This window comes from Oncorhynchus tshawytscha, linkage group LG02, assembly GCF_018296145.1.
Source record: "Oncorhynchus tshawytscha isolate Ot180627B linkage group LG02, Otsh_v2.0, whole genome shotgun sequence".
Classification (NCBI taxonomy): Eukaryota; Metazoa; Chordata; class Actinopteri; order Salmoniformes; family Salmonidae; genus Oncorhynchus; species Oncorhynchus tshawytscha.
In genome coordinates, this window is record NC_056430.1 from 64,350,583 (window position 1) to 64,362,513 (window position 11,931).

Below are 11,931 nucleotides of genomic sequence, written 5' to 3' on the forward strand. Positions count from 1 at the left end.
CTTGAGGGCAGGTAGTTTGCCCCCGGTGATGCGTTGTGCAGACCTTTTTAAATGTTTTAACTACATTTTTATGAAATTCACTGAGGAGGATGTTCCTCCCCTTCCTCCTCGAAGGATTCTCCACTGATCTCTAGATGGAGATATTCAACACATCAAAGCTGTAGATGGTGAGATAATTCTTATCTATGGAAGCAGGGCTATGGTCAGTTACAGCAATGCCTTAGCATTCACAATGGATTATATGCTGTTCATCATATCTTCTGGCGACTTTGCCAAGGAACATTACAGTAGCTTTATCCACAATGGATGGTGTGTGTTCATTTCAGAAGTGACTAGAATAGAATATGAGGAGAAAGAACTAAACCAGACTGAAAAACTCAACTTACAGGCTCAGCTAAGCTTGATCACCAATAATCTAGTGAGATAAGGAACCTGAATAACGTTAATAACCTTTGGCTGATGTTGCCTCAATGTTGGATTTCCAACCTCATCCTTTCCAACATTTCTGTTTCTCTTCTGCAATATTGTGTTATTAACTATGGAGTCCCCAAACTAAAGACTATTGACTGACGTCACCAGCTGTAGAGCTGTAGAGTAGAGTATATCTATAGACACCAGTAGTAGAGTATATATAAAGACAACAGCAGTAGAGTATATCTATAGACACCAGTAGGAGAGTGTATCTATAGACACCAGCAGTAGAGTATATCTATAGACACCAGCAGTAGAGTATATTTATAGACACCAGCAGTAGAGTATATCTATAGACAACATCAGGAGAGTTTATCTATAGACAACAGCAGGAGAGTATATCTATAGACACCAGCAGGAAAGTATATCTATAGACACCAGCAGTAGAGTATAAAGACACCAGTAGTATAGTATATCTATAGACACCAGCAGTATAGTATATCTATAGACACCAGCAGTAGAGTATATCTATAGACAACAACAGTAGAGTATATCTATAGACACCAGCAGTATAGTATATCTATAGACACCAGCAGGAGAGTATATGCTATAGACACCAGCAGGAGAGTATATCTATAGACAACAGCAGTAGAGTATATCTATAGACACCAGCAGGAGAGTGTATCTATAGACACCAGCAGGAGAGTATATCTATAGACAACAGCAGTAGAGTATATATGTACGGACAACAGCAGTAGAGTATATCTATAGACAACAGCAGTAGAGTATATCTATAGACACCAGCAGGAGAGTATATCTATAGACACCAGCAGGAGAGTATATCTATAGACACCAGCAGGAGAGTATATCTATAGACACCAGCAGGAGAGTATATCTATAGACACCAGCAGGAGAGTATATCTATAGACACCAGCAGTAGAGTATATCTATAGACACCAGCAGTAGAGTATATCTATAGACACCAGCAGTATAGTATATATAAAGACACCAGTAGGATAGTATATATAAAGATACCAGTCGGAGAGTATATATAAAGACACCAGTAGGAGACTATACCTATAGACACCAGCAGGAGAGTATAAAGACACCAGCAGGAGAGTATAAAGACACCAGTAGTAGAGTATATCTATAGACACCAGCAGTAGAGTATATCTATAGACACCAGCAGTAGAGTATATCTATAGACACCAGCAGTAGAGTATATCTATAGACACCAATAGTAGAGTATATCTATAGACACCAGTAGTAGAGTATATATAAAGATACCAGTAGGAGAGTATATATAAAGATACCAGTAGGAGAGTATATCTATAGACACCAGGAGTAGAGTATATCTATAGACACCAGCAGTAGAGTATGTCTATAGACAACAGCAGTAGAGTATATCTATAGACACCAGTAATAGAGTATATCTATAGACACCAGCAGTAAAGTATATATATATATAGACTCCAATAGGATATCTATAGACACCAGTAGGAGAGTATATCTATAGACACCAGTAGTAGAGTATATCTATAGACACCAGCAGTAGAGTATATATATAGACTCCAATAGGATAGTATATCTATAGACACCAGTAGGAGAGTATATCTATAGACACCAGCAGGAGAGTATATCTATAGACACCAGCAGGAGAGTATATCTATAGACACCAGCAGGAGAGTATATCTATAGACACCAGCAGTAGAGTATATCTATAGACACCAGCAGTAGAGTATATCTATAGACACCAGCAGTATAGTATATATAAAGACACCAGTAGGATAGTATATATAAAGATACCGGTAGGAGAGTATATATAAAGACACCAGTAGGAGACTATACCTATAGACACCAGCAGGAGAGTATAAAGACACCAGTAGTAGAGTATATCTATAGACACCAGCAGTAGAGTATATCTATAGACACCAGCAGTAGAGTATATCTATAGACACCAGCAGTATAGTATATATAAAGACACCAGTAGGATAGTATATATAAAGATACCAGTAGGAGAGTATATATAAAGACACCAGTAGGAGATTATACCTATAGACACCAGCAGGAGAGTATAAAGACACCAGCAGGAGAGTATAAAGACACCAGTAGTAGAGTATATCTATAGACACCAGCAGTAGAGTATATCTATAGACACCAGCAGTAGAGTATATCTATAGACACCAGTAGTAGAGTATATCTATAGACACCAGTAGTAGAGTATATATAAAGATACCAGTAGGAGAGTATATATAAAGATACCAGTAGGAGAGTATATCTATAGACACCAGGAGTAGAGTATATCTATAGACACCAGCAGTAGAGTATATCTATAGACACCAGTAATAGAGTATATCTATAGACACCAGCAGTAAAGTATATATATATAGACTCCAATAGGATAGTATATCTATAGACACCAATAGGAGAGTATATCTATAGACACCAGCAGGAGAGTATATCTATAGACACCAGCAGGAGAGTATATCTATAGACACCAGCAGTAGAGTATATCTATAGACACCAGCAGTAGAGTATATCTATAGACACCAGCAGTATAGTATATATAAAGACACCAGTAGGATAGTATATATAAAGATACCAGTAGGAGAGTATATATAAATACACCAGTAGGAGACTATACCTATAGACACCAGCAGGAGAGTATAAAGACACCAGCAGGAGAGTATAAAGACACCAATAGTAGAGTATATCTATAGACACCAGCAGTAGAGTATATCTATAGACACCAGAAGTAGAGTATGTCTATAGACAACAGCAGTAGAGTATATCTATAGACACCAGTAATAGAGTATATCTATAGACACCAGCAGTAAAGTATATATATATAGACTCCAATAGGATAGTATATCTATAGACACCAGTAGGAGAGTATATCTATAGACACCAGTAGTAGAGTATATCTATAGACACCAGCAGTAGAGTATATATATATATAGACTCCAATAGGATAGTATATCTATAGACACCAGTAGGAGAGTATATCTATAGACACCAGTAGTAGAGTATATCTATAGACACCAGCAGTAGAGTATATATATAGACTCCAATAGGATAGTATATCTATAGACACCAGTAATAGAGTATATCTATAGACACCAGCAGTAAAGTATATATATATAGACTCCAATAGGATAGTATATCTATAGACACCAGCAGTAGAGTATATATATAGACACCAATAGGATAGTATATATATAGACTCCAATAGGATAGTATATCTATAGACACCAGCAGTAGAGTATATCTATAGTCACCAATAGGATAGTATATCTATAGACACCAGTAGGAGAGTACAGTGACTTCGGAAAGTATTCAAATCCCTTGCCTTTTTCCAAAACATTTTACATTACAGCGTTTTCTAAAATGGATTAAATGTTTTTTTCTCCATCAATCTACATACAATATCCCATAATGACAAAGCAAAAAAAACGTTTTTTAGAAATGTTTGCAAATGTATATAAAACAAACTGAAATATCACATTTACATAAGTATTCAGACCCTTTACTCAGTACTTTGTTGAAGCACCTTTTGCACCAATTACAGCCTTGATTCTTACTGGGTAAGACGCTACAAGCTTGGCACACCTGTATTTGGGTAGTTTCTCTCATTCTTCTCTGCAGAACCTCTCAAGCTCTGTCACATTGAATGGGGAGCGTCGCTGCACAGCTATTTTCAGGTCTCTCCAGAGATGTTCGATCAGGTTCATGTCTGGGCTCTGGCTGTGCCACTCAAGGACATTCAGAGACTTGTTCCGAAGCCACTCCTGCGTTGTCTTGGCTGTGTGCTTAGGGTTGTTGTCCTGTTGGAAGGTTGAACTTTTGCCCCAGTCTGAGGACCTGCCCACTCTGGAGGAGGTTTTCAATCAAGAATCTCTCTGTACTTTGCTCCGTTCATCTTTCCCTCAATCCTGACTAGTCTCCCAGTTCCTGCTGCTGAAAAACATCCCCACAGCATGATGCTGCCATCACCATGCTTCACCGTAGGGATGGTGCCAGGTTTCTTCCAGACGTGACGCTTGGCATTCAAGCCAAAAAGTTCAATCTTGGTTTCATCAGGCCTGATTGGTTGAGTGCTGCCGAGATGGTTGTCCTTCTGGAAGGTTCTCACATCTCCACAGAGGAACTCTAGAGCTCTGTCAGTGACCATCGTGTTCTTGGTCACCTCCCTGACCAAGGCCCTTCTCCCCCGATTGCTCAGTTTGGCAGAGCAGCCAGCTTTAGGAAGAGTCTTGGTGGTTCCAAACTTTTTCCATTTAAGAATGATGGAGGCATTTTTTGTTACCCTTCCCCAGATCTGTGCCTGGACACAATCCTGTCTCGGAGCACTAAGGACAATTCCTTCGACCTCAAGGCTTGGTTTTTGCTCTGACATGCACTGTCAACTGTGGGACCTTATATAGACAGCTGTGTGCCTTTCCAGATTTAATTTACCACAGGTGGACTGCAATCAAGTTGAAGAAACATCTCAAGGATGATCAGTGGAAACCGGATGCACCTGAGCTCAATTTCGAGTCTCATAGCAAAGGGTCTGAATACGTATGTATATAAGGTATTTCTGTATCATTTTTGAAATACATTTGCAAACATCTCTAAAAACCTGTTTTAGCTTTGTTATGATGGAGTATTGTGTGTAGATTGATGAGGGGGAAAAAGTCATTTCATCCTTTTTAGAATAAGACTGTAATATAACCAAATGTAGAAAAAGTCAAGTTTGAGTGAGACCCGGTGCTGCCCTCCCCATCCTTAAAATGAAATCAATATCGTGATTAAATGTTGCAGGCTTGCTTTGCTGCAAATACCTCTCCGTAGCCTTAGATACATGTATGAAATTAAAATAACTGCCACCAGGTTCATCGTACTGTATGACTCGGCCCTTATTAAACATTCATTGAATGTTTTGTGGGGTTTTTTCCCCCAGACAGTGCTGCGCTTCAGTACCACATTTCTCATTTGTAATATCCGCTGCGCTTGTTTGTTTACTTTTGCCGGTGCAGTTGTAGGGGTTTTAATTAGGCTTAAGCATGGTCCACATTGGACATGGTGTGTGTGTGCGCGTGTGTGTGTGTGTGTGCCTCACAGTGTGTCAGTCTGCCAGCGTTTGGAGGGACTAGGGGCCTGTGGATTTCTGGAATGAGATTTTCACATCTGTCAGCTTCTCAGCCTGTCCATTGGCAGGGAGAGGTTTGTGGGTGTGGGTTGCCAAAAGTCCCCACAAGAAGAGCAAACAAATATTTGACCAACCGAGGACATTTTGTGTGTCCCCACAAGGTCAAATTCTATTTCTAGGGGGTTTAGGTTAGCTTTAGGGTTAGGAGCTAAGGTTAAGGTTAGGTTTTTGGGTTAAGGATAGGGATAACGTTAGGGTTAGGGAAAATAAGATTTTGAATGGGACTGAATTGTGTGGCCCCACAAGGTTGGTTGTACAAGACTGTTTGTGTGTTCATGCATTCGTGTGTGCGTGCGTTAAAGAGATGGTTTCCTAATGAGGTTGTTATCGCTGTAATTCACTCTGCTGTATGAAATGTGAATAAACCCACAGCCAAACATATACCTGATGCTGTTTACACAATAACGAGAGGACTCGGCACATGGGAATAGATAGATGTATATGGGTGATTATAAACTGGGTGGGTTGAGCCCTGAATGCTGATTGGCTGACAGCCGTGGTTTATCAGACCACGGGTATGACAAATTTATTTTTGACGTTGGTAACCAGTTCATAATAGCAATAAGGCACCTTGGGGGTTTGTGATATATGGCCAATATACCACGGCTAAGGGCTGTATCCAGGCGCTCTGCGTTGCGTCACGCATAAGAACAGCCCTTAGCCGTGGTATATTGGCCGTATACCACACCTCCTCGGGCCTTATTGCTTCATTAACTAACCGGGCAAATGAAGGAAAAGTCAGAGGACATTTTCTGGAGGAAACTACCTTGCATTCTGCCTGCCAGTCATTTGACCTTTTCCCACTCAAATGTGCACTATCTCACATACACACATTTATACAGTTCCAAAGTCATTCTCCAGACTCTTCCCTCTTATTTCCCAGGAGTCTAATTTTCACCCCTCCTACCCACCGTTGTTTACCCACAGTGTTACCTGTTAGTTTTTCAATCGATTTGTGGATTTAATTACTTGCTTGAAGTTTTAACTTGTCATATATTCCCTTGCCCTTGTTCACTGCTCTACTTTATGGACTACATCCGATACCCTGGAACAGGACACATTTCCTTTGCTATATGCCTGTGTCCCAAATGGCACCCTATTCCCTATGTAGTGAAAACTAGTGTAATGTTTCCTCACATTGCCTGCCAATGTTTTTTTGAAGTGGTGGAGACTGGATAGAAACAACGCCACTGGTCATATGATCTCTTCCTTATGGGTTTTCTCTCTTTGTCTCACTCTCTCTTTCTGGTTCTCTCTGGCTCTCTTTTCCGTTCCCTTTCTCTCTCATCTCGTTGAGTTTGCCGTTTCTAATAAGACAACAGATTCTTCTTTTCTTAGTCAATGTAGTGTGTGCCTCAGCTGGTAGAACGCGGCGCTTGCAACGCCTGGGTTGTGGGTTTGTTTTCACATGGGGGGGGGGGCCACTGTGACAAAGTACAAAAATCTATGCCGTCACTGTGGATAAGTGTCTGCTAAATGAACAAAACCTTTTGGATCCTTTACAGAGCTCTATCAGAATGCCTGCACTCCTAACATGATGTTGTTATATTAGAAAAGTCCTGTATGTTCTTTAGTTATTTGACAGTGTTTTCCCAGCCAGACACCTCAACTCACTGGGCACACACTGGTTGAATCAACATTGTTTCCACGTCATAAAAAAAAGTTGTTGGCTGAGGGGATATAAGAGATCTAATCTCTAATGTATGTGTGTGTGTGTTTGTGTGCACTTGAGTAAATGTGCGTCTGTGTATTGAAATTCCATAACAGCACATGGCAGTGCAGAGCCACCTTGCTGCTTTGTTAAAATATCCACAGTGACAATACCACCTCCGTTGTCCCTCTACATTAAAGCTCCATTCAGTGAAAGGTATACACACACACACACACACACACACACACACTGTGTAAGAGGATTTTCAACTCATCAAGCGCAGCAGGTTTATACAGGAAATCTGATTGCATCAGCTGACATTGCAGCAATTATATTCATCGTCATATTAAGGCAGAGTGATCTAGTTAGTCGACTAGGTTCTGCACTTACATTCTCCGATGGCTGCCGCGTGCAAGCTATACCCTTCTGGGTAGTGTAACTTGGTGAGGAAGAAATTACGTTAAAACAAGAGTTCAGTTCACATAACAGGGTTGACCTTAAAATGAGGGGCAGGTTTTTTCGGAAGTCTTTATTCATATTAAAAATCTGATTTATTGGATTTTCCATGTGATCGATATTAAATGGAACTTCTATTTAATTTGACAGACTTTTAAAATCCAATATCGGTGCACAATTTCTACCTCAAATATCAAAGGGGAAAAAAAGGGACTCATTTTGTGGAATGACCCTATTGCTGTAACATGCGTTATTCGTCATGCGTGTCTGTTTTCTGCTTTCCCACCACGCCAACCCCAGCCTCCACCTGTTAGGGCTCTGCTTTTGCTTCAGTCAGGGGGATGGGTGTAGCATACCTTTCTCACTGCCTGCAATTATCATTAACTTACACGATGCATGCTCTGGCAGTGAGCTACCCCGAAGGAGCACAGCCTAACGCCAAGACGAACGTATTGTAATCTTCGAATAAATGGTTAAACGTGGCGTTTCCTATCTGAACCTCTGTTAGGATGTGGAGAATATCATGCAACTGAGCAACGAGGAAGAGAAGAGGAGGAAGGTGAGATGAAGAGGGAGAGAATAGGTGGGGGGAATAAACGGAGAGGAGGAGAGGGGGCTTTGAATAGGGGGCTTTGAATAAAGAGAGGGGAAGGGGGCTTTGAATAAAGAGAGGAGGGTGAAGGGGGCTTTGAATAAAGAGAGGAGGAGAAGGGGGCTTTGAATAAAGAGAGGAGGAGAAGGGGGCTTTGAATAAAGAGAGGAGGAGAAGGGGGCTTTGAATAAAGAGAGGAGGGTGAAGGGGGCTTTGAATAAAGAGAGGAGGAGAAGGGGGCTTTGAATAAAAGAGGAGGAGAAGGGGGCTTTGAATAAAGAAGGAGGAGAAGGGGGCTTTGAATAAAGAGAGGAGGAGAAGGGGGCTTTGAATAAAGAGAGGAGGAGAAGGGGGCTTTGAATAAAGAGAGGAGGAGAAGGGGGCTTTGAATAAAGAGAGGAGGAGAAGGGGGCTTTGAATAAAGAGAGGAGGAGAAGGGGGCTTTGAATAAAGAGAGGAGGAGAAGGGGGCTTTGAATAAAGAGAGGAGGAGAAGAGAAGGAATGGATGAAAGAAAGGAGGTGGAGAGGAGAACAGCAGCTTTTAAAAACACTGGGAGAGAGGAGGGGGTAGAAAAAGAGGAGGAGGAAATAGGAGGACAGTGGTGTTAATAATGCTAGGAAGAGAATAGGAAGGGTTGAAGGAAGAGAGTTGTGGCCGCAAGGCGCAGCATCATCCAGTGTCGCTGTTATGCGAGAGGTTTTTTTGCACATTCAAATATTTACAGAGGAGGAAATTAATGACAGATACATAGGTATGCTAGCTAAAATACCTTTTCTCCTTCCCTCAGCTTTCTCTCCCTCTCTCTCTCTTTTACTCTTTCTCTGCTCTCTCTCTCTCTCCGTCAGTCTTTCCCTCCCTCTCTTCTCAGTAATAAGTAAGGAGGCAGGTGGTGGGGCTCCACTCAGCAGGTAACAAAGAGCTCTGTCAAGGTCTGAATTTCAAGGTCTGAGAGAGAGAGCGAGAGAATGTTTGTGTGTTGTGTGTGTGCGCACGCACGCATACTCTCCCTTTTTCATCCCCCCCTCCTTTTGCTCTCTTCCTCCCTCCCTCTCTCTAGCATTCCTCTCTCCCTTCCCTGTCCCACTCACTTCAAAGCTGGCTTTGGGGAGACAGGATTAAAATAAGATATGGGCCCCCTCTGAGCACTGGCGTGTTAATCAGAGAGAGAGAGGGAGAGAGCGAGAGAGAGAGCAAGAGGCTGCTTGTCATAATAGCCTGCAGAGCTCTGCAGTAATACGGCCCAATGAGACAGCAGGCAGTGTGTGATCGGCCCTCACACACACACACACACACACACAGGTAAGCCACTGCATGACAATGTTATTAAAAATCACTTCAGAGCGACTCCTGCTGAAAAGTAACTGTGTGATTGATGAAATTTAGCAATAATACTCACGGTAGGGGAGTTGTGCAGATGCTCCATGCATGTTAATAGGAGCCTTCTGAGGATGGGTAAACTTCAAAACAAAGACATTGAGCAATAAAGAAGACGGGTCAAAACAGTCACTTCCAGGTAGGGGGTTTCATACGGAAGCTCCTTATTGCCTCTTGCTTTAACATATGTTTAGAAAGGGATTTCAAGGTGGGAGAGTTTACTTTGAGAGGGGGGAGCACGAGAAAGAGCAGAGTGAGGGAGAGGGTGAAGGAGAGAGAGAAAGTAGAAGAGCTTGCTTTGAGAGAGAAAGTGGAGAGAGAGAGAGAAGAGGAAGGGGATCAACCGGGTAGAAGATATGGAGAGTGAGAGGGAGATAAATGGTAAGATGGTGGTTGTGAGGACCTATGTCTCCGCTCACTCTGCCCAGCGAGGGCTCTCGTCAGATGGGGCTCGAGTGAAGAAGAGGCCCCTTTGATGGTGATGGATGTGGAACCGTCTCCTCTATACCTCCAGCTCTATGCCTGATGTCTGTATCAACTTTGAACTCGTCTTCTCTGTCGCTTCAAAAAGAAAGGACTTAAAGCGCTGAAAATGGAGAAAAGAGATGATAGGTACAGACGGAAGGAGGGAAAAAGAGAGAACAGGTGCTATTATCGGAGGCAGGATGCAGAACTAATGAACGTCCCTGTGACTTTGGGCCAGACACCTGCAAGTTGAGGTGCTGGGAACTGACAGGGGTAATGGCCCACTGCAGCATAGCACCATTAAGACCTTAGAGTCCTTAGAGTGCTGCAGGACGTTTGTGTGTGTTCTTCCTTACCTACAACTTTTAGAATAGTGATACAGTGGGGCAAAAAAGTATTTAGTCAGCCACCAATTGTGCAAGTTCTCCCACTTAAAAAGATGAGGTAGGCCTGTAATTTTCATCATAGGTACACTTCAACTATGACAGACAAAATGAGAGAGAAAAAATCCAGAAAATCACATTGTAGGATTTTTTATGAATTTATTTGCAAATTATGGTGGAAAATCAGTGTTTGGTCAACAACAAAAGTTTATCTCAATACTTTTTTATATACCCTTTGTTGGCAATGACAGAGGTCAAACGTTTTCTGTTAGTCTTCACAAGGTTTTCACACACTGTTGCTGGTATTTTGGCCTATTCCTCCATGCAGATCTCCTCTAGAGCAGTGATGTTTTGGGGCTGTTGCTGGGCAACACGGACTTTCAACCCCCTTCAAAGATTTTCTATGGGCTTGAGATCTGGAGACTGGCTAGGCCACTCCAGGACCTTGAAACGCTTCTTACGAAGCCACTCCTTCCTTGCCAGGGCGGTGTGTTTGGGATTATTGTCATGCTGACAGACCCAGCCACATTTCATCTTCAATGCCCTTGCTGATGGAAGGAGGTTTTCACTCAAAATCTCACGATACATGGCCCCATTCATTCTTTCCTTTACACGGATCAGTCGTCCTGGTCCCTTTGCAGAAAAACAGCCCCAAAGCATGATGTTTCCACCCCCATGCTTCACAGTAGGTATGGCTGCAACTCAGCATTCTTTGTCCTCCAAACACGACGAGTTGAGTTTTTACCAAAAAGTTATATTTTGCTTTCATCGGACCATATGACATTCTCCCAATCTTCTTCTGGATCATCCAAATGCTCTCTAGCAAACTTCAGACGGGCCTGGACATGTACTGGCTTAAGCCATGTCTGGCACTGCAGGATTTGAGTCCCTGGCGGCGTAGTGTGTTACTGATGGTAGGCTTTGTTACTTTGGTCCCAGCTCTCTGCAGGTCATTCACTAGGTCCCCCCGTGTGGTTCTGGGATTTTTGCTCACCGTTCTTGTGATCATTTTGACCCCACGGGGTGAGATCTTGCATGGAGCCCCAGATCGAGGGAGATTATCAGTGGTCTTGTATGTCTTCCATTTCCTAATAATTGCTCCCACAGTTGATTTCTTCAAACCAAGCTGCTTACCTATTGCAGATTCAGTCTTCCCAGCCTGGTGCAGGTCTACAATTTTGTTTCTGGTGTCCTTTGACAGCTCTTTGGTCTTGGCCATAGTAGAGTTTGGAGTGTGACTGTTTGAGGTTGTGGACAGGTGTCTTTTATACTGATAACAAGTTCAAACAAGTGCCATTAATACAGGTAACGAGTGGAGGACAGATGAGCCTTTTAAAGAAGAAGTTACACGTCTGTGAGAGCCAGAAATCTTGCTTGTTTGTAGGTGACTAAATAATTATTTTCCA